The sequence below is a fragment of the Schistocerca americana genome, chromosome 4 (assembly GCF_021461395.2).
Source record: "Schistocerca americana isolate TAMUIC-IGC-003095 chromosome 4, iqSchAmer2.1, whole genome shotgun sequence".
In the NCBI taxonomy this organism is placed as follows: Eukaryota; Metazoa; Arthropoda; class Insecta; order Orthoptera; family Acrididae; genus Schistocerca; species Schistocerca americana.
Genome location: NC_060122.1, coordinates 402,917,154 through 402,938,352, shown reverse-complemented (window position 1 = coordinate 402,938,352; position 21,199 = coordinate 402,917,154). Strand labels below are relative to the sequence as shown.

General features: G+C 43.1%; 1 protein-coding gene across 1 annotated transcript in view; it reads left to right on the top strand.

Annotated features, from left to right (window-relative positions):
- The window catches only part of LOC124613513 (proton-coupled amino acid transporter-like protein CG1139), a 102,398-nt gene that overhangs the window by 45,309 nt on the left and 35,890 nt on the right, over nucleotides 1-21,199 (top strand). The window lies entirely within an intron of this gene.

The window sequence follows — 21,199 nt, the reverse complement described above, 5'->3', positions numbered from 1 at the left end:
TCAATCCCCTAGAACTTAGAACTAGTTAAAACTAACTAACCTAAAGACATCACACACATCCATGTCCGAAGCAGGATTCGAAGCTGCAACCGTGGTGGTCGCGCAGTTCCAGACCGTGGCGAAGCATTAAGTGTCTGTAAGACGTTTGATCCTATTTTAGCGCGAATTAGTAGGATAATACCGACTTTTGACTTTGAAAACATTTGTATTTACTTCATTTCCTGTATCATTCGCAAGTATTATGAAAATGTGGCATTTCATAGATAAAATTATGTATTCACAAAAACAAAAAATATGTCGGCAGAAAACAAAAGCGGCATTATGAAATTGGCAGTACCGTAAGGTTTTCGCTCTGACACTAAGGGTTACTGAAAGTACCAAGACGGATTTTGCTCGAGCCCTGTCTTACGACTCTCTTATTGAATTTGTATCTGCCTGCTTGTAGCTCTACTACAAAAGAATAAAAAATCTGACTTTCAGTGAGTCTAGAAAGGCGAACCACATCAGCTTGCACCTGGTAGCCAAGCATGTTACCTGAGAAATGGTATTTTCCTAAAGTGGGAAGACATCCTTTTGTGGTTGAATTGTTGGCAAATATCTGTCAGACGTGTGCCGTTGGTCTAAGCGTTTCGGTGTGTTGAATTTGTACCAATGATTTTTCTACAGGTTTTTTCTGTCCCAAATAGTGTGTTGAAGTCTCCTTTTAGTATTTTCACGTCATCTCGGTGAATTTTGCTCATAGTATTTTCGAGTGTGTTCCAGAAGTTTTCGATATTTTTGGTGTTTTTCTTATTTTCGATGTTGGTGGGGCCATGTGAATTGATGAGTGTTTATTTTTTACTGGGGCTCTGAATGATCATAGTCATAAGTCGATTGTTGATGGGTGTGATTTCTTTGACAGAACTGATGATAGATCTGTGCTCGAGAAATGCCATGCCGAAGATTGGTACGCCTTACGCTACCTTTTGTTGCATTTTGCTCTTGAACATGCAATGGTTTCCGTAATGCAAGGTTTCATTGTCAGTTAGTCGTGGTTCTTGAACAGCAATGATGAGAATTTTTTGTCGGTCGATTTATTCTGTGAGATTATTTAGTTTTCGTATTTGGATCAATGTATCGATGATTTCTTATTAAAAAAAAGTTCTACGTGTATGAAATCTTATGGGGGTTAACTGCGAAGGTCATCAGTCCATAAGCTTACACACTACTTAACCTAAATTATCCTAAGGACAAACACACACACACACCCATGCCCGGGGAAGGACTCGAACCTCAGCTGAGACCAGGCGAACAGTCCATGCCTGCTGCGCCTCAGACCGCTCGGCTAGTCCCGCGCGGCGTGTAGTTTTCAAACGCATGTTTTCTGCTTGTAGGGATATTTACAAGAGATCTTCAATATTGTCTGTCGTGCTAACCTGGACTCCCCAGAATCCGAAAATCCAACTGCCGCCTATCGACAGTTTGCACAGTCCATGTTTGCTTGTGTTTCATTGGTTTGGCCTGGGTGATTCCAGGACCGGACAGGACCAGAGGTTGTTGAAGCCTTTGGATGCAAATATTTTCAGCCGAACTTATTGAGCTAACAGACGGTGACCAGAGTAGCGGTGGTTTCCACTCAGACGTGCGTGGAATTTGAGTTCAACGGATTGAGTAGTCGTTGAGGATTGTGTTAGTATTTGGTTCACCCCAAGTATTTGATTTCCTCGGTAGCACCCATATGGGGGAGGGTTTCCCCTATCAGCCCCACGGGATTATTATTATTATTATTATTATTATTATTATTATCATTATTATGTAATCAGCAAATCCGATATGATGCACCTTCCCACCACTGAAACAGATGTGCATTGTTCGATTCAGTACATCCATCACATAAATATGGGTTATAATTACGTTACATTGCTGCTAGTAGACATATTTCTCACTTTTTCTTAGGCAGTTGCTTCCTGTTACTCCATCATTGGAATTTATGTGCGCAGCATTGTTGCAATACAGACGTTCGATTTATCCGATTTCTGTAATTTCATTTCGATACCAGATCGTTGTAATCGGATTTAGCCAGTCAGGCTTAATGTGGATATCCGAATACGACTCTCATCATTTGATAGACTGGGTAAACCACATTCTTAATCGGACGGTTGAATCTAGATCACTTATTTATGACAGGGCCTGAATTCTTAAACACTGTGGAAAATAATAATACAATGTGCTTATTACTAATATGTTATTTAAATATAAATATATGAACGAACGAGATAGTTTATTTACAGGAGCCGAGCCCCATCCATCACAGCAGAGCAGTGCGAGATTGGTTTCAGGGCCAAGAGAGGATAAAGCTGTTGCCGTTTGTTCCACGATCACCGAACATCAACCAGATAGAGAATATGTGGGCAGAGGTAACAAGGTCATTGCCATGTGGACCTACAAATGCAAGCGATCTTTGGACGAATATAGAAACCGTATGGTGGGAAGTAAACCATCACGTTACACTGTCGCCGACTTAATGAAATCAGTGCCCCTACGCCTTTGAGAAATCTTAGGTAATGATCGTGGGTGGGTTGGTAACTAAAAGTAAACTTGTCCACAAACCAATGTGGACAGTTATCTGATAGTCGGTCAAGCTTTGCTTTGTCGCAGCTCTTTACATACAAGTCCATTTACTTTCAGTCTCCTCCTTACAATTCTTGCAATGCAAGGTAACTGAAAAATCTCATCCACTCGACGCTAACTGAGGAGTTGACTGGTGCATGTGTTGTTCGACACACAGTAGTTGTCACCCTCACTGGAATCAATGACTGTTTGTGTTTGTGTGTGTGTGTGTGTGTGTGTGTGTGTGTGTGTGTGTGTGTGTGTGTGTGTATTCGTGCTCACGCACAATCTGAATCAATACTATTAACATTAGAGAGACAACCAACAATAAATATTGCTTCAAATATGACTGTAAAGTATTTTAATGCGATGGGAAGTTACAAACTGAATTTTTACCCAACCCACGACCTGCATATTACGTTACGATAAGTAAGATGTATTAACTCCATAGTATCGTTAGCAGAGACAGTGCGCTCTTGTTGTCGAGGCTCGCGACAAGCGCAGTGATTAGCAGTGCCCAATGCTGCCGCGATTTGTTTATCTTGGCTGAGTGTGGACATTGCAGCAGACGGTTCGCCATAAACAGAAAGAAATCACCTTGGCTTTGACTGCAGTGACCGGATATCACTGCCTGCGTGTTCTTATAGTAACCAACGTGAGACTCTACTCACAGGTGCCATAGAGCAATTGCAACGGGTATCTGTCATTAGTCATCAGAATATTAACCAGTGATGAAATGTCCACTCTATTTGAATCCCAAGAAAATAGGAACTGTGGTGTCACCGCCAGACACCACACTTGCTAGGTGGTAGCTTTAAATCGGCCGCGGTCCATTAGTATACGCCGGACCCGCGTGTCGCCACTGTCAGTAATTGCAGACCAAGCGCCACCACACGGCAGGTCTAGAGAGACGTCCTGGCACTCGCCCCAGTTGTACGGAAGACTTGCTAGCGACTACACTGACGAAGCCTTTCTCATTTGCAGAGAATATAGTTAGAATAGCCTTCAGCTAAGTCAATGGCTACGACCTAGCAAGGCGCCATCACCAAGTTATATTGAAATGATAATACTGTATCAACAAGACCAATGTTCCCCAATTGTGGATTAAAGTTAAGTATTCCAGCAGCTACGTACTTTTCTTTATAGCATTCATTACGTATCCTGTTTCAGACCTCACGCCATCCTGCGTGAGCTTATAGCGTGCATTTCGGCTTCCTCAAACAACACGGTGTTGGCACTTCTGCCGACACTTCAGGAACCTTCTCACAAAGGAATGTGAGGTGATATCAAAATTTATCCACCATACGAAAATTAACTGCAGGGCTTTCATGTATGCTGTAGTAGCACATAAGGAAATATTATGTCTTGGAAGCGTATATTTCATTTCCTCTTCTCATATTAACGTCCTTGTTTTAGTATGAAGTGAGAAAATAAACACGAAAAACTAAAGTTCCTGAGAAGCATATAAGTCATTTCCTCTTCTCATATCATAACTTTTGTTTTAGTATGAAGTAAAAAAACAAACAGTTTAAGGCTGTGAGGCATAATATGACACCGGATTCTTATCGTAGGCCTATCGGAAACGCAAAACGCAGGGAGCTGTCGATTCTTTCGTCTAACAGTCTGTCTCCTTTCATGCATTACTCCCGCTAGGAAATTCTTATTTAAGGACTTGTGGGCAGCAAGTTCTTCAGCAGAACAAGCCTTATGTTATTGTGTTAATTACGGTATGGGAAAAATGCAACAAAGACGATTTCCCCTAAAGCAGTGGGGATATTTGCAAATGTCTGTATTCAGCAATGACTGCCAGCTGCCACAGCACTTCACAGAATTCATGCGGCAGGCAACACAACTGTGCGTGCACTTCAGACTTCATTCAGTAAGACTGCAGGAGATAGATGGAAACGTCAAATTAACGTCGCTTTCCAAGTCGAATTCATTCCAGAATGAGGTGTTATAATTGCCGCAGTTATTAATTTATGACATTGAGTTTGCATTCAGTGCATCGATGTATTGCGAGTAATTGCACTCTAGCACCTAAACCTAGTTGCAGAAATGCAAATAAGACTAATTGACATATAATGAGGATCTTGCGGCCATTGCCACCCGCAACTTTGAAAGGAAGCTATAGTCATTTCGCTGGCCTCGGTGGCCAAGCGGTTCTAGGCGCTTCAGTCCGGAACCGCGTGACTGCTACAGTCCCAGGTTCGAATCCTGCCTCGGGCATGGATGTGTGTGATGTTGGGGTTGGGTTGTTTGGGGAAGTAGACCAGACAGCGAAGTCATCGGTCTCATCGGATTAGGGAAGGATGGGGAGGAAGTCGGCCGTGCCCTTTCAAAGGAACCATCCCAGCATTTGCCTGGAGCGATTTAGGGAAATCACGGAAAACCTAAATCAGGATGGCCGGACGCGGGATTGAACCGTCGTCCTCCCGAATGCGAGTCCAGTGTCTAACCACTGCGCCACCTCGCTCGGTTGTGTGTGATGTCCTTAGGTTAGTTATGTTTAAGTAGTTCTAAGTTCTAGGGGACTGATGACCTCAGATGTTAAGTCACATAGTGCTCAGAGCTATTTGAACCATATAGTCACTTCTGAGGTCACTCACAGAACACATCAGCTGGTGTCCTTCCTCGCAGTATAACTGAAACTTGGCAACAGCGCAGAATATATTTGGCAACTCTGTGACCGATGAGTTACTTCCTTGATGGCACAGAACTATCCTGCTAAATTCACTTGATATTATCGTGTCATTTCAATTTAATACTGAGTGATTTTCGCTTGAGATGTGACATAAGGATATCAGTTAATCCTTTTGAGTCCACGAAAGTCGTTCCACATGGGAAATACAACTACTGTCGCCTCTTATGTTGCGGTTTATCTGCCATTGCGCTTACTGAGTCAATAAGTAAGTGAAAGACACCGCGCCCATTCGCTAGCTCATGTAACGTTCTTACCTGTCAGGTGCATGCTCCCTCTGTTCGCCTTTCGAGCCTCGCCGAAAGCTAGATTTTTAACTGTTTTGTAGCAGAGCTGCAAACAGGCAGATACAAATTCAATGAGGATATCGTAAGACAACGCTCTAGCAAAATTCGTCTTGCTTATTTTAGTAACCCTTAGAGTAAAAGCGAAAACTTTGAGGTACTGCTAAATTCATAATGCCACGTTTTTGTTTTCTTCCGACATATTTCTTGTTGTTGTGAATACATAAGTTTATCTATGAACTGCCACATTTTCATAATACTTGCGATGCAAATCATGTGAAGTAACACTTCACCAACTTGTTGGGAAGGTGGAAGAAGCACTACCCTTTCTGGATGCTCTCTGTCTTTTCCTGGATGTCGAGTAATACGACCTTCGAGTAAATGGTTAGAGATGAAGATCCTAGTGGTGAATGAACTCATAGATGAGCTGAATGCGGGAGACTACTCTTGAAAAGAATAAGTAGACGATCTATTCACAGAAAGACTTAGAAAATTTGCTAATACTGTTAAACCTATGTGCACTGAACATTGTGAAAAAAGTATTTAAAGACGAGCCCCACGAAAATTGGTGTAGTATTATTTATGGGGAAGCATTTCCAGCACACATACTGAAAAATTAAGTTTCTCGATGAAACTTTAGAGAGGGTTGTAGTGTATCTAGAGGTAGCCCTGGATGGAAAACTATTATGAACACCTCACATAAAGAATATTTTCCACTGCGAAAGATAATCTTATATGCACTAGAAGCTGCTGTAGGGTAAACTGGGGTCTAAACCCATTACGTACTGGATATACATCCCTGCAAAAAGACCAATGATTATTTATCGGCCTATAATATGAACAAAGTCGAACAGAATGTGGCTGATAGGGAGTCTGGCAAAGTGCAGAGACTGGCCTGCTTTCACAAACGGATGGAATTAGCAGAACATCCACTCTTGGAATGGATATTATGCTAGACAAGCCCGCCTTACACCTGTGGCTTAAAATGGAGGCAGCGGCAGGGACATAAAGGCTAAAAATTGGAAATAACTGGATATAGTTAGAATATACGGAATCCCAAATCGGTATGGCGATGGCTGGGGAAATGTCGACTAACATACACAATAACTTCTAGCTGTTTCAATAAACTTTGCCATGTAACAGTTGGAAGCAGGGACCGGACCGCAGCGACGCACGGATGCACGCCAAGACCGTAGGATCCTACGCAGTGCCGTAGGGGACCGCACCGCCACTTCCCAGCAAATTAGGGACACTGTTGCTCCTGGGGTATCGGCGAGGACCATTCGCAACCGTCTCCATGAAGCTGGGCTACGGTCCCGCACACAGTTAGGCCGTCTTCCGCTCACGCCCCAACATCGTGCAGCCCGCCTCCAGTGGTGTCGCGACAGGCGTGAATGGAGGGACGAATGGAGACGTGTCGTCTTCAGCGATGACAGTCGCTTCTGCCTTGGTGCCAATGATGGTCGTATGCGTGTTTGGCGCCGTGCAGGTGAGCGCCACAATCAGGACTGCATACGACCGAGGCACACAGGGCCAACACCCGGCATCATGGTGTGGGGAGCGATCTCCTACACTGGCCATACACCACTGGTGATCGTCGAGGGGACACTGAATAGTGCACGGTACATCCAAACCGTCATCGAACCCATCGTTCTACCATTCCTAGACCGGCAAGGGAACTTGCTGTTCCAACAGGACAATGCACGTCCGCATGTATCCCGTGCCACCCAACGTGCTCCAGAAGGTGTAAGTCAACTACCCTGGCCAGCAAGATCTCCGGATCTGTCCCCCATTGAGCATGTTTGGGACTGGATGAAGCGTCGTCTCACGCGGTCTGCACGTCCAGCACGAACGCTGGTCCAACTGAGGCGCCAGGTGGAAATGGCATGGCAAGCCGTTCCACAGGACTACATCCAGCATCTCTACGATCGTCTCCATGGGAGAATAGCAGCCTGCATTGCTGCGAAAGGTGGATATACACTGTACTAGTGCCGACATTGTGCATGCTCTGTTGCCTGTGTCTATGTGCCGGTGGTTCTGTCAGTGTGATCATGTGATGTATCTGACCCCAGGAATGTGTCAATAAAGTTTCCCCTTCCTGGGACAATGAATTCACGGTGTTCTTATTTCAATTTCCAGGAGTGTAATACATGCCACTAAGATAGGCATCACGAAACTTCTGTGCCTCTCGTTAGATCCTGGGAATAGGAACGCTGCTGTTAATGTAGCATGCCAACCTAGATTACGTCCGAAAGCACTATGGCGATCGGAGCTGTATAAGACTTCCACCAGCACAAACCAACACTAGAACCGTCTATGATTATATTACCACATATCGTCTTCACAAACCAATTCCAGTAAATTAACCTACAAAAAACTGGAGGAACGTCTGGAAAAATATCAACAATAAAATATTATAAAACTAGTGTCAGTGCCGTATGGTGCGACGTTGTAACGAAACCATACCCTCAGCGGAAGGATTATGGAAAATCAAATTGAGACCATCTCCATACTGCGACAAATGTCGGCTTGTAGAAACTGTAGCGCACATCTTATGTGAAAATAGAATCAGAATTTGGAACTGGACTAGGAAGAAATTAGCACTATCAACAGAACCGCAGAAAGTCATATACCGATAACTGAAGCTTTACAACCCGACTGGAAATGTTACCCGTCCGCAAAGAATAACAGTTATTCATGGCTTCTGGGACAGTTTGTGTTTTACGTCGTATCAAACAGAACTTAGAAGAGTGCATGTTTTATACTGCAGAAGAACATTTTACGCTGAAGAGGAATAACAAATATAAGGAATGGTTTCAAATTTTTTTATCTATTGCTTTATGTGGGCTACGAGGAGGTGGACAGTTTTTTTGATTAGAAGCAGAACACTATTCTTTCACTTTTTTTATTCCTGGAATATTCTTTTACGTTGGTTCTAAAATCAGATCTGTTCTAATTTGGCAAAACCCTTCCGGCTCCGAAATTATTTTCATTTGTGGAAAAATATATGGCTTCCTTACAGACCTCATATGCATCCAGTGCAAAATAACTTAAATTGTGAGTATATTTCTGAATCAATGTTTGTTATGTATTTTTCCGTCACCCTTTTCACTGTTATAAGCTATGTTCTACAAGGAACGCACGCCATTGGAGGCGGGAATCTTTAATTTATTTTACCTTAATTACTACTTCAGTTTTGTTCCACAATTTAAAGGTATATATGGGTGCAAACATGGAATACATGTGAATAGTACAGCTGCTCAGTGACAGGTATGGAGAGGCATTGTGGCCAGGCTTCGGATCTTCGGCCCCTGCCCTCTTTGCCTCCGCCTACCGGGTGCTGAAAGTCTTCTCAAACATTTTTTAAAAAAATAATAGTGCTGTGATCAGCATGTCTGTCTAGTAAGCAGGAGGTCCACGTTCGAAGCCCAGTCGGTCACAAATATTCATCTGCCGTCTTAGCTGTATTTCAACGCGCTGTGACAGTGTGGACGTCGGTCCTTCGATATATAAGAAGCAATTGTTTTTTGAGGCAATAGAGGTGATTTGCGAACATTTGTCTTGCCATCAGTGTAACGGGACTTCAACGGCAGCCAACCCTTGGTCATTGTTTTGTGCCGGCGCTAACCCATGTCATATATATACGAATCAGATTGTAATTCATATTTAGTCAAATAACGAATGGTCAGTATACAAGTATGCCGGCCGGGGTGGCCGAGCGGTTCTAGGACCTACAGTCTGGAACCGCGCGACCGCTATGGTCGCAGGTTCGAATCCTGTCTCGGGCATGGATGTGTCTGAAGTCATTAGGTTAATTAGGTTTAAGTAGTTCTAAGCTCTAGTGGACTGATGACCTCAGAAGTTAAGTCCCATAGCGCTCAGAGCCATTTCAACCATTTATGAAGTATACAAGTATTTACGAACAGTAGAAGCAGGATTGCAGTGAACTGATCCCTTAACCAAGTGCAACATAGAGTACCTGTGTAACGAGTCATTCCAACTGCATAGCTGAGGGTAATGTTTGGAAAGCAATTCATTGCAGAATTAATGTAATACGAACACGATGATCTCTGTAGTCATACTGTATCATTAGCAGCCCGCGAATGGAGTACTATGTTCGTTAAATCGGATTACTCAAGCTGAGGCCAAATAAAGAGAAGCGACGACGCCAAAACACTATCTTTACTTAAGTACGTAGTCAGCGCTAAATTATGTGTGCCTTCAATAACATTACAGTAAGCAGTTTGACAGCATAACACCACCACAACTACAGACAACCTGAGCCATATAACAGTAATAGGTCACCAAGCGAAGGGAAGAGTCCACGTATTGTCTCAAGTTCTTTCAGTTTGATATTAATCCAGTTCCCGATAGTTTTCCAAAACGGGTTCTTTTGGCTATCGGAATACTCATATGGGAATTATAAAAGTGTAATTGCTAGAACGCTCAACTACCTTAATAACACCTCATTCTGAAATGAATACGACTTGGAAAGCGACGTTAATTTGACGTTTCCATCCATCCCCTGCAGTCTTACTGAATGAAGTCTGAAGTGCACGCACAGTTGTGTTACCTGCCGCATGGATTCTGTGAAGTGTTGTGGCAGTCATTGCTGAATACAGACATTTGCAAGTATCCCCACTGCTTTAGGGGAAATCGTCTTTGTGCATTTTTCCCATACCGTAATTAACACAATAACATAAGGCTTGTTCTGCTGAAGAACTTGATGCCCACAAGTCCTTAAATAAGAATCTCCTAGCGGGAGTAATGCATGAAAGGAGACAGACTGTTGGACGAAAGAATGGACAGCTCCCTGCGTTTTGCGTTTCCGATAGGCCTACGATAAGAATCCGGTGTCATATTATGCCTCACAGCCTTAAACTGTTTGTTTTTTTACTTCATACTAAAACAAAAGTTATGATATGAGAAGTGGAAATGACTTATATGCTTCTCAGGAACTTTAGTTTTTCGTGTCTATTTTCTCACTTCATACTAAAACAAGGGCGTTAATATGAAAAGAGGAAATGAATTATACGCTTCCAAGACATAATATTTCCTTGTGTGCTACTACAGCATACATGAAAGCCCTGCAGTTAATTTTCGTATGTTGGATAAATTTTGATATTACCTCACATTCCTTTGTGAGAAGGTTCCTATTTTCTTGGGATTCAAATAGAGTGGACATTTCATCACTAGTTAATATTCTGATGACTAATGACAGATACCCGTTGCAATTGCTCCATGGTACCTGTGAGTAGAGTCTCACGTTGGTTACTATAAGAACACGCAGGCAGTGATATCCGCTCTCTGCAGTCAGAGCCAAGTCGGCCGAAGTGGCCGTGCGGTTAAAGGCGCTGCAGTCTGGAACCGCAAGACCGCTACGGTCGCAGGTTCGAATCCTGCCTCGGGCATGGATGTTTGTGATGTCCTTAGGTTAGTTAGGTTTAACTAGTTCTAAGTTCTAGGGGACTAATGACCTCAGCACTTGAGTCCCATAGTGCTCAGAGCCATTAGTCAGAGCCAAGGTGATTTCTTTCTGTTTATGGCTAAGCGTCTGCTGCAGTGTCCACGCTCAGCCAAGATAAACAAATCGCGGCAGCATTGGGCACTGCTAATCACTGCGCTTGTCGCGAGCCTCGACAACAAGAGCGCACTGTCTCTGCTAACGATACTATGGAGTTAATACATCTTACTTATCGTAACGTAATATGCAGGTCGTGGGTTGGGTAAAAATTCAGTTTGTAACTTCCCATCGCATTAAAATACTTTACAGTCATATTTGAAGCAATATTTATTGTTGGTTGTCTCTCTAATGTTAATAGTATTGATTCAGATTGTGCGTGAGCACGAAAACACACACACACACACACACACACACACAAACACAAACGGTCATTGATTCCAGTCAGGGTGACAACTAGTGTGTGTTGAACAACACATGCACCAGTCAATTCCTCAGTTGGTGTCGGGTGGATGAGATTTTTCAATTACCTTGCATGGCAAGAATTGTAAGGAGGAGACTGAAAGTAAATGAACTTGTATGTAAAGAGCTGCGACAAAGCAAAGCTTGACCGACTATCAGATAATTGTCCACATGGATTTGTGGACGAGTATACTTTTAGTAACCAACCCACCCACGATCATTACCTAAGATTTCTCAAAGGCGTAGGGGCATTGATTTCATTAAGTCGTCAACAGTGTAACGTGATGGTTTACTTCCCACCATACGGTTTCTATATTCGTCCAAAGATCGCTTGCATTTGTAGGTCCACATGGCAATGACCTTGTTACCTCTGCCCACATATTCTCTATCTGGTTGATGTTCGGTGATCGTGGAACAAACGGCAACAGCTTTATCCTCTCTTGGCCCTGAAACCAATCTCGCACTGCTCTGCTGTGATGGATGGGGCTCGGCTCCTGTAAATAAACTGTTATCTCGTTCGTTCATATATTTATATTTAAATAACATATTAGTAATAAGCACATTGTATTATTATTTTCCACAGTGTTTAAGAATTCAGGCCCTGTCATAAATAAGTGATCTAGATTCAACCGTCCGATTAAGAATGTGGTTTACCCAGTCTATCAAATGATGAGAGTCGTATTCGGATATCCACATTAAGCCCCACTGTCTGAATCCGATTACAACGATCTGGTATCGAAATGAAATTACAGAAATCGGATAAATCGAACGTCTGTATTGAAACAATGCTGCGCACATAAATTCCTATGATGGAGTAACAGGTAGCAACTGCCTAAGAAAAAGTGAGAAATATGACTACTAGCAGCAATGTAACGTAATTATAACCCATATTTATGTGATAGAAATATTGAATCGAACAATGCACATCTATTTCAGTGGTGGGAATGTGCACCATATCGGATTTGCTGATTACATAATGATAATAATAATAACAATAATAATAATCCCGTGGGGCCGATAGGGGAAACCCTACCCCATATGGGTGGTACCGACGAAATGAAATACTTGGGGTGAACCAAATACTAACACAATCCTCAACGACTACTCAATCCGTTGAACTCAAATTCCACGCACGTCTGAGTGAAAACCACCGCTACTCTGGTCACGGTCTGTTAGCTCAATAAGCTCGGCTGAAAATATTTGCATCCAAAGGCTTCAACAACCTCTGGTCCTGTCCGGTCTTGGTATCACCCAAGCCAAACCAACGAAACACAAGCAAACATGAACTGTGCAAGCAAAGTCAACTTTACCACAGGCGGTACACAACCCGGCTGTCGACAGGCGGCAGTTGGATTTTCGGATTCTGGGGAGTCCAGGTTAACACGCCAGAGAATATCGAAGATCTCTGGTAAATTTCCCTAGAACTGTGTAAACAAAGCCAACTTTACCACAGGTGGTACACAACCTGGCTGTCGACAGGCGGCAGTTGGATTTTCGGATTCTGGGGTGTCCAGGTTAGCACGGCAGAGAATATCGAAGATCTCTGGTAAATTTCCCTAAAAGCAGAAAACAAGCATTTGGAAACTAAAAATCGGTACATTGATTCAAGCACGAAAACTAAATAATCTCACAAAAGAAATCGACCAACAAAAAATTCTCATCATTGCTCTTCACGAACCACGATTAACTGACAGTGAAACCTTGCATCACGGAAACCATTGCATCTTCAAGAGCAAAATACAACAAATGGTAGCGAAGGGCGTACCACTTTTCGGCACTGCTTTTCTCGAACACAGATCTATCATCAACTCTGTCATAGAAATCACACCCATCAACAATCGACTTATGACTATGCTCATTCAGAGCTCCAGTAAAAAATATACACTCATCAATGCACATACCTCCACCAACATCGAAAATAAGAAAAACACCAAAAATGTCGAAAAATTCTGGAACACACTCGGAAATACTAGGAACAAAATTCACCAAGATGACGTGAAAATACTAATGGGAGACAACAACTCTCTATTTGGAAGAGAAAAAACCTGTAGAAAAATCATTGGTACAAATTCAACATACCGAAACGCTTAGACCAACGGCACACGGCTGACTGACTTTTGCCAACAATTCAACTACAAAAGGATGTCTTCCCACTTTAGGAAAAAACCAGCTCCCAGGAAACATGCTTGGCTACCAGGTGCAAGCTGCTTTCGTTCGCGTTTCGAGACTCGCTGAAAGCCAGATTTTTAATTCTTTTGTAGCTGAGGCAGATACAAATCAATAAGGGTATCGTAAGATAACGCTCGAGCAAAATTCGTCTTGGTACTTTCAGTAACCCTTAGTGTCAGAGCGGAAACCTTACGGTACTGCCAATTTCATAATGCCACTTTTGTTTTCTGCCGACATATTTTTTGTTGTTGTGAATACATAATTTTATCTATGAAATGCCACATTTTCATAATACTTGCGAATGATACAGGAAATGAAGTAAATACAGATCTTTTCGAAGTCAAAAGTCGGTAATATTCTACTAATTCGTGTTAAAATAGGCTCAATTGTCATACAGATACATAATGCTTTATTAAGATAGATTGCCGTCGTGATGTTTCTGTAGTAGGCTGAATTTAATTAGTATTAGTACAGTGAATATTTTAATTGCATTTTCCATTAGTTTACTAATCGCAACATTAATCATCAAAGAGAAATTAATCAGCAGCTGAATTTTCTTTCACGATATCTACAACAATCTGATAATGCTAATGTTGTTTGCAAATTCTACGCCTGTAGAAAACCCACTGGTTCTAACGATGTCATTAAACCAGTAAACCAGTATAGTTTTAAGAGCATTTTCGTCTAGAAATGAATTGCCTTGACGGTTGATCGATGAATAGCGGGAAAATGGTTCAAATGGCTCTGAGCACTATGGGACTCAAGTGCTGAGGTCATTAGTCCCCTAGAACTTAGAACTAGTTAAACCTAACTAACCTAAGGACATCACAAACATCCATGCCCGAGGCAGGATGCGAACCTGCGTCCGTAGCGGTCTTGCGGTTCCAGACTGCAGCGCCTCTAACCGCACGGCCACTTCGGCCGGCTAATAGCGTGAAAGGTAAAATTTTACGAATATATGACGAGAGGGACAAGTGCTTGAGAGAGGACTTCCCTATCAATACAAGTGCCTGAGAGATTCCTATCAATCTCCTGGACAGTTTTGTTTCTCAAATCAACAGAGTGAGTTATCATGCAGTATCATAGGTGATGTAGTTTTGTTGCTCGATTTTCTTACACTGCGACCGAAAGGTGTCTCAGTTGTTGGCAACAAATTACATCTGTGTTGCACACACCCCATGGGGCAGAATTCGTAGCCCAAAACACACTTTTGGAGGTACCAGATGTAAAATATTACGTTCACACTACTCTTTACGCTAGTCTACGTCTTTTGGTGGGGCTCAGCCTTTCATTTCTTCTTAGGAAGTTAACGATAAAGGCATCATAACACGTCACCAGTAACAGTACTGCATAGGAATGCTCGATGAGTGACCTGATGACGTTCAATAATAGTCACTCCGTTGATTTTTGTTGTTTCGAATTAGAGCATGCAGTACTCCTACACCAGACTTCTGAACTTAGCCTGTTGAATGTAAATGTCGCATGATGGTAAAATGGTAATCTGTCACATAAATCAGTAGTCGAGACTTCCTTAATGTGGAAAATCATTCATGCCAGAACGACCTTTGTTGACACAAGAATATCTTTTTCTGGCGTATTTTTCCCAAAAGCACTCGCTCCAAACAGAGTTCAAATCTTTCTAGCTGCGTCCTCTATATTCACCCCTCTGTTATACCAAATCAAATGTTGTGTTTTTCCACTTGCGACTCAATTTTACAATGCTTAACTGTAGTTCATGATTTTCAAGTATGCAAAATCCAATGCTTAATTGCAAGATGATAACTAGAACTTCAGATTCGAAAATGGCATTGATACACACACTGACAGCGTGGCGCCGCGTTCACCTGGGCGGCGCCGGATTTCAGGTGGCGGGTGGCGTCTGGCCGGTGGCCGGTAGCTGCTGCAGCACGAGGAAACGCTCGAGCGTAAGCTGTTATGATCGCTACGCAGCCACGAGCTGTCCTGTGGGATTGTTTCAGGAATACTTGTTATTGCGGGTGGGTAGAGTGTCAAGCGAATTGTCTTGGATGTTCGATCAGACTCATAACTTTTACGGGCTCACTCCATCCATATCAACTTGGAAGTAAACAACACTTCCTCCTAACATTTCCGCATCTCACAGTGTTGCCAGGTTGTGCAGATGGCCGGACTCAGAGGTGTCAGGGGCGGTCAGTTTTATTGGCCATCTTAAGTGAACGACTCGGACTTAGTCTCTGTGGCGGCCGGCTGGCGGTCAGTTTTTATGTCTAAGACTGTACATCACTGCCAACGAGATGGCCCAAGACGTCTCACATGGACCACACAACACAGCTAGCTATCTGCTCTCCATAAATGGTGCGGCACACATCAACCACAGTCCGATATTGGTATCGCCTGTGTTATATTCACTGCTCAGCCAGTTAGAGCTCTAGATGACGGATATTCTTCATTGTCGCTATTCATAGACGCTCACCATAATTATCGGGACACCCAATGGACTGGCACGTGGTACCTCTACAGTGCCTCTCCACAATCCACGGAGTGAATCGATCACTTCGTGAGTTCCTTTACTATGCTGAGAAACTATTTCTGTATGTCCAATAAATGCCTACTGATGATCAGCTCAGGTATTTAGCAAGACGTGACTGGCTGCCGAATCTTCAAGATTGTAATGTGTGATATCAGTATACGAGCGTGTTCCAGGTCTGGACTTGTTTAGCCTGGCTGTGGCTGTGATACTGGACATGCACGTCTGCCACTTCCGTTTGCGGTCAGTGGTGTAACTGCTGAATGGACTAGCTACTGTGACAAACTTTCTATAAATTACCTGTTGTTCAATTCCATCCACATCTGCCAGGCACTTTATTGTGAACAACAGAGTAATCACGTAGATGTAGACGTCTCGCCGCAAACATGTTATTAAGGATATGTAAAATCTCTATATAAAATATTATTTCTAACACTAAGATTCTCCCTGTTCTGATAATTTCTTTATAACTTGAAAGGCAGAATTTCAGTTGTAATCCATACAAATTTTAGGAAAGGACAACCACATTTTAAAATTTATTCCATTCCACTTTGTCTGCCTGGTACAACAGCCCTTCTGAATTATGGCAAATTGAAAACCAATCTTGGTTACAAAGTTACTCAGTTCAAATAACGAGCCCGCATCTCGTGGTCGTGCGGTAGCGTTCTCGCTTCCCACGCCCGGGTTCCCGGGTTCGATTCCCGGCGGGGTCAGGGATTTTCTCTGCCTCGTGATGGCTGGGCGTTGTGTGCTGTCCTTAGGTTTGTTAGGTTTAAGTAGTTCTATGTTCTGGGGGACTGATGACCATAGATGTTAAGTCCCATAGTGCTCAGAGCCATTTGAACCATTTTTCAAATAACGAGTTTGGCTCTTCTAGGGCAACATCAAATTGTCGACAAAACATTAAAACAGTCCACTAAAAACAAATACAGTGAGAGGCATGGTCCTATCCTGCACGGCTACGTGACTAAATGAACAACAACGTATATTAAACTTAGTAACTGGATTCGAGGGTGAGTCAAATGAAAACCTTAAATTTGTAATAACAAATTGAAATTTCGCGCCGTTATCCTGTAAGTTGGTAAGCGTGCTACAAACAGCGTCCAGAATGGCTTGTAGGTGGCAGCATAATGCAGATGCACACATACCGTCGCAGTATCAGTATAAAGATGGCCACCCCACTTGCGACTTGCACCAGGGAAGAACAGCGTTCTGTTATTCGGTTTTTGCGTAGTGAAGGTGTGAAACCTATTGAAATTCATCGAGGAATGAAGGTTCAGTACGGTGATGCATATTTGTCACAGCAGCAAGTCTACGAATGGAGTAGGAAGTTCGCAAATAGTGTGATTTCAGTGGAAGATGCTCCTCGCCCAGGTCAGGCACAACGAGTTGTGACTCCACAGAACATTGCAGCAGTTGAAGCCATTGTGAAGGAAAACCGCCGAGTGACACTGAATGACATTGTAGCATGTTTACAGATTAGTCATGGGGTAACACACCACATTGTGCATGATATGATCCAGTTTCACAAAGTGTCTGCAAGACGGGTGCCACGGCAGCTGACTCCTGAAATGAGAGAACGACGTGTTGATGCTTGTGAAGAACTTCTGCAGCGCTTTGAATGACAAGGTGATGGCTTCCTTGCATGAATCGTTACTAGGGTCGAAAACTGGGGTCACTTCCACCAACCGGAAACGAAGAGAGCGAGCAAGGAATGGCGCCATTCCTCATCACCAAAACCAAAGAAGTTTCTAACAAATCCACCAGCAGGGAAGGTTATGCTGACTCTCTTTTGGGTCTAAAAAGCGTCATTTTGGAGAATTACACGCGTAGAGGTACCACTGTCACCAGTCCATCATACACAGATCCTGCAATCAAATCAAAGCGACGCGGATTGCTGTCAGCAGGTGTCCTTTTGCAGCATGACAGTGCAAGGCCCCACACTGCCCATACAACAGTTGCAACAATCACAGACCTGCATTTTGAGTGTCTTCCTCATGCGTTGTACTCACCAGACCTTGCCCCAAGTGATTTCCGTAAGTTTGGACCACTCAAAGACGCAATGGGACGAAAGATGAAGAGGTACGCCTTGCAGCGCATAAGTGGTTGCGCGGACTACCAAACGAATTTTTTTTCTAAAGGAATTTATGCACTTTGTAAGCGCTGAAGGACTTGCATTGAGCGTGGGGCAGAATATGTTGAAAAGTGATACAGCTTCGTACCACTTCTGCACAGTTAATAATATTTAAAAAAATATTTAAGATTTTCATTTGACTCACCCTCGTATAAAACCCATCCGTCATAAAATCATAAGGAATGACAGGTGGATGAGAGGTGGGCCTAACTGGAAGAAAAAAATTACGACAATAAACCATCCCGTGCAGGAGGAGACGGGAAATTTTAAAAAAGTTTCTAAAAACCCTATCATACCTTAAGCACACCAGCTGACACCGCTATAGCAACACAGCGTAGCACGACGCTTACAAAAGTTCAAACACAGTATCAGTTGTTCAACGTAACTAATCTCTGGGTGCGAAACGCACTGGATAGTGTACCTCCGAGCTAATGCACCTCCTGGACTCTGCACGTCTGACCACGGCAAGGGCGCGCCACTATCGGGGTAAACCGTCGCCGCCGGCGACAAGTAACGTGGGAAAGCACGTTCTGTAAACAGGGGTCTCTGATAGAACATCGCATATTGTAATAGCTTGTGGAAGAGTCACAGTGCAGCAAATCGTCGGACTCTCCAAGTGTAGAAAAAGTTGGAAATTACAAAGTTTGTTGGAAGTAATAAGTGTTCTCGTTATCCAACACCGGATGACTACAGTTTGTGTAATCTGAGCTCCATTTAAACAAAATCTAGTTTTTCACGCATCTCGCTGTTTATGTCCGAACGTTGAGTAATCCGGTGACATAATTTTGCAGTTACGTTCAGTGCTACATGCGAGTAGTCTCTGCAAAATATGAAGCGAAAACAGTTAGTAGTAGTAAGAATAAATTGAAAAATCATGCCTGATGCTGAAGTTTTACTTCATGAACAGCTAAAATATATTAAGAGATGAACTTCCTTCCGTTTATCATTTTGTCGGGAGTTTAAGCGATAAAAAGTCTCGAAAAGGTTTGAAACTGTGGGAAAAGTTTGTCGGAAGTCTCTAGGTGCTCCCATTCTCAAAATCTGGGTGATTTGCGCGCAGTGAGTGACGCTTTCTCAAGACATGGACACAAGTTCTAACTCTAATACTTCATTTATTTTGTTAATCCTTTAGCGTAAATTCGGTCATTAGTCATATGAAATATTGGACATCAGGTTTCTCTCGCCCCTAAAAACCAATAGACGGGCAACCTGCAACTGGTAACCCGCTCAGTGCATCGGATTATCCGTGACGCATAGAGGCGCACGAAAATCGCTATTGGATGCTCCGAGCGACGGAATAGGCTGCCTGGACTCAAGAGCTATTGTGCAGGTTGACAGACGCTCGTCGTGCAGGTCCTTAAGGATTCAAAACACTTTAGAGGACGTACGTAGTTTGTCAATAGGTCACAGTTCCAGAAAGAGGTGTGGGCATTGTCGCATGGGTTGTCATGGGATGAAATTGTGCCTCTGATACGTTTTCCACTCCCTATCAATGGCTACAGTCTGCTCATATGCAGCCGTTTTTTGGTCTACTGTACGCTATGGGTGACATTTACCTTCAGAAAGACCGTGAACTGTGTATCAACAGTTTAAGGAACACTTCAGAGATACGAGAGTCCTTAAGTGACCCCCATTCCTCTTGTACTCAATCCTAAGCATATCTGTAACACTGTAGTGAGAGACTACTGCACGTTACTGCGTATATATCTGTGATAAGGTTCCGTTTTGTAGACAAAAGTAGTAGAAACTGAGGTATCAGATTCCTCTCTCGACTCAAAGCTTCAAAGGTGTTAGAGTGTGTAGCCTATCTCCCTAAAGGTTTCCGCGTGCACCTTACTGGACTGGCTATCCTGGGGAATTGAATACGGTGGAGAACGGTTTAGCCACGGCCTACGGATTGATTGTAGAATAAATCTTTAATCCTCCGCAAAATATTTTTATCCACACGTGTTAGTCCAACGAGACGTGCAGAAGAACTTCCGAAGGCTCTAAAACGCTTGATCAGGTAATGACAGATTGAAGGTGTTGGTCAGTGCATAAGAAGTAGTGCAACGACTCTGGAATGGGTCGTTACCTCTGAAAGGCAGAGTGCCTTGGTTGCAGTTGCAACTTGTGTGGAACGCCCACATTGAATCAGTCAACACACAACAGCAAAAAAGTTCTGAAATGCAACAGATATGTAATTAGAAACAGATAAAAAATATTTCCTAGTAACTGTTCCCTGATTGGTCAGACATTTCTGGTTGCCATGCGTATGAACCAGGTACTGCTTTGGATTTTTCCTACTGGGAGAACTGGAACGGGGCCACTGAGCATAGCGATGCCACGAAAAGATGATGGTTCAAATCCTCGTCCGACCATCCAGATTTAGCAATATAACAGAGACATGAAATCTCGTAGGAGCCAGGCGATCATCGTTATATTACAATGCACTACTATACTCAAGCTGATTGGTCATTTAAAAAATGTCACACAGGCGGTACAAGTGGACTTTATTACTCACATTACTCACTTGACGCGTTTCGGATTTATTTCCATCATCAGATATCCAAGTGCACAGAGGATCACAGGATACGGGCGTCACTATACCTACATTTTACAACTGTCTGCTTGGCTACAAGTACATATAGTAACGCTCGTATCCTGTAAACCTCTGTGAACATGGATGGCCGGCCGCTGTGCCCCAGCGGTTCTAGGCGCTTCAATCGGGAACCGCGCTGATGCTACGGTCGCAGGTTTGAATCATGCCTCGGGCATGGATATGTGTGATGTTCTTAGGTTAGTTAGGTTTAAGTAGTACTAAGTCTAGGAAACTGATGACCTCAGGTGTTAAGTCCCATGGTGCTTAGAGCGATTTGAACCATATCTGATAATGGAAATAAATCCGAAATGCGTC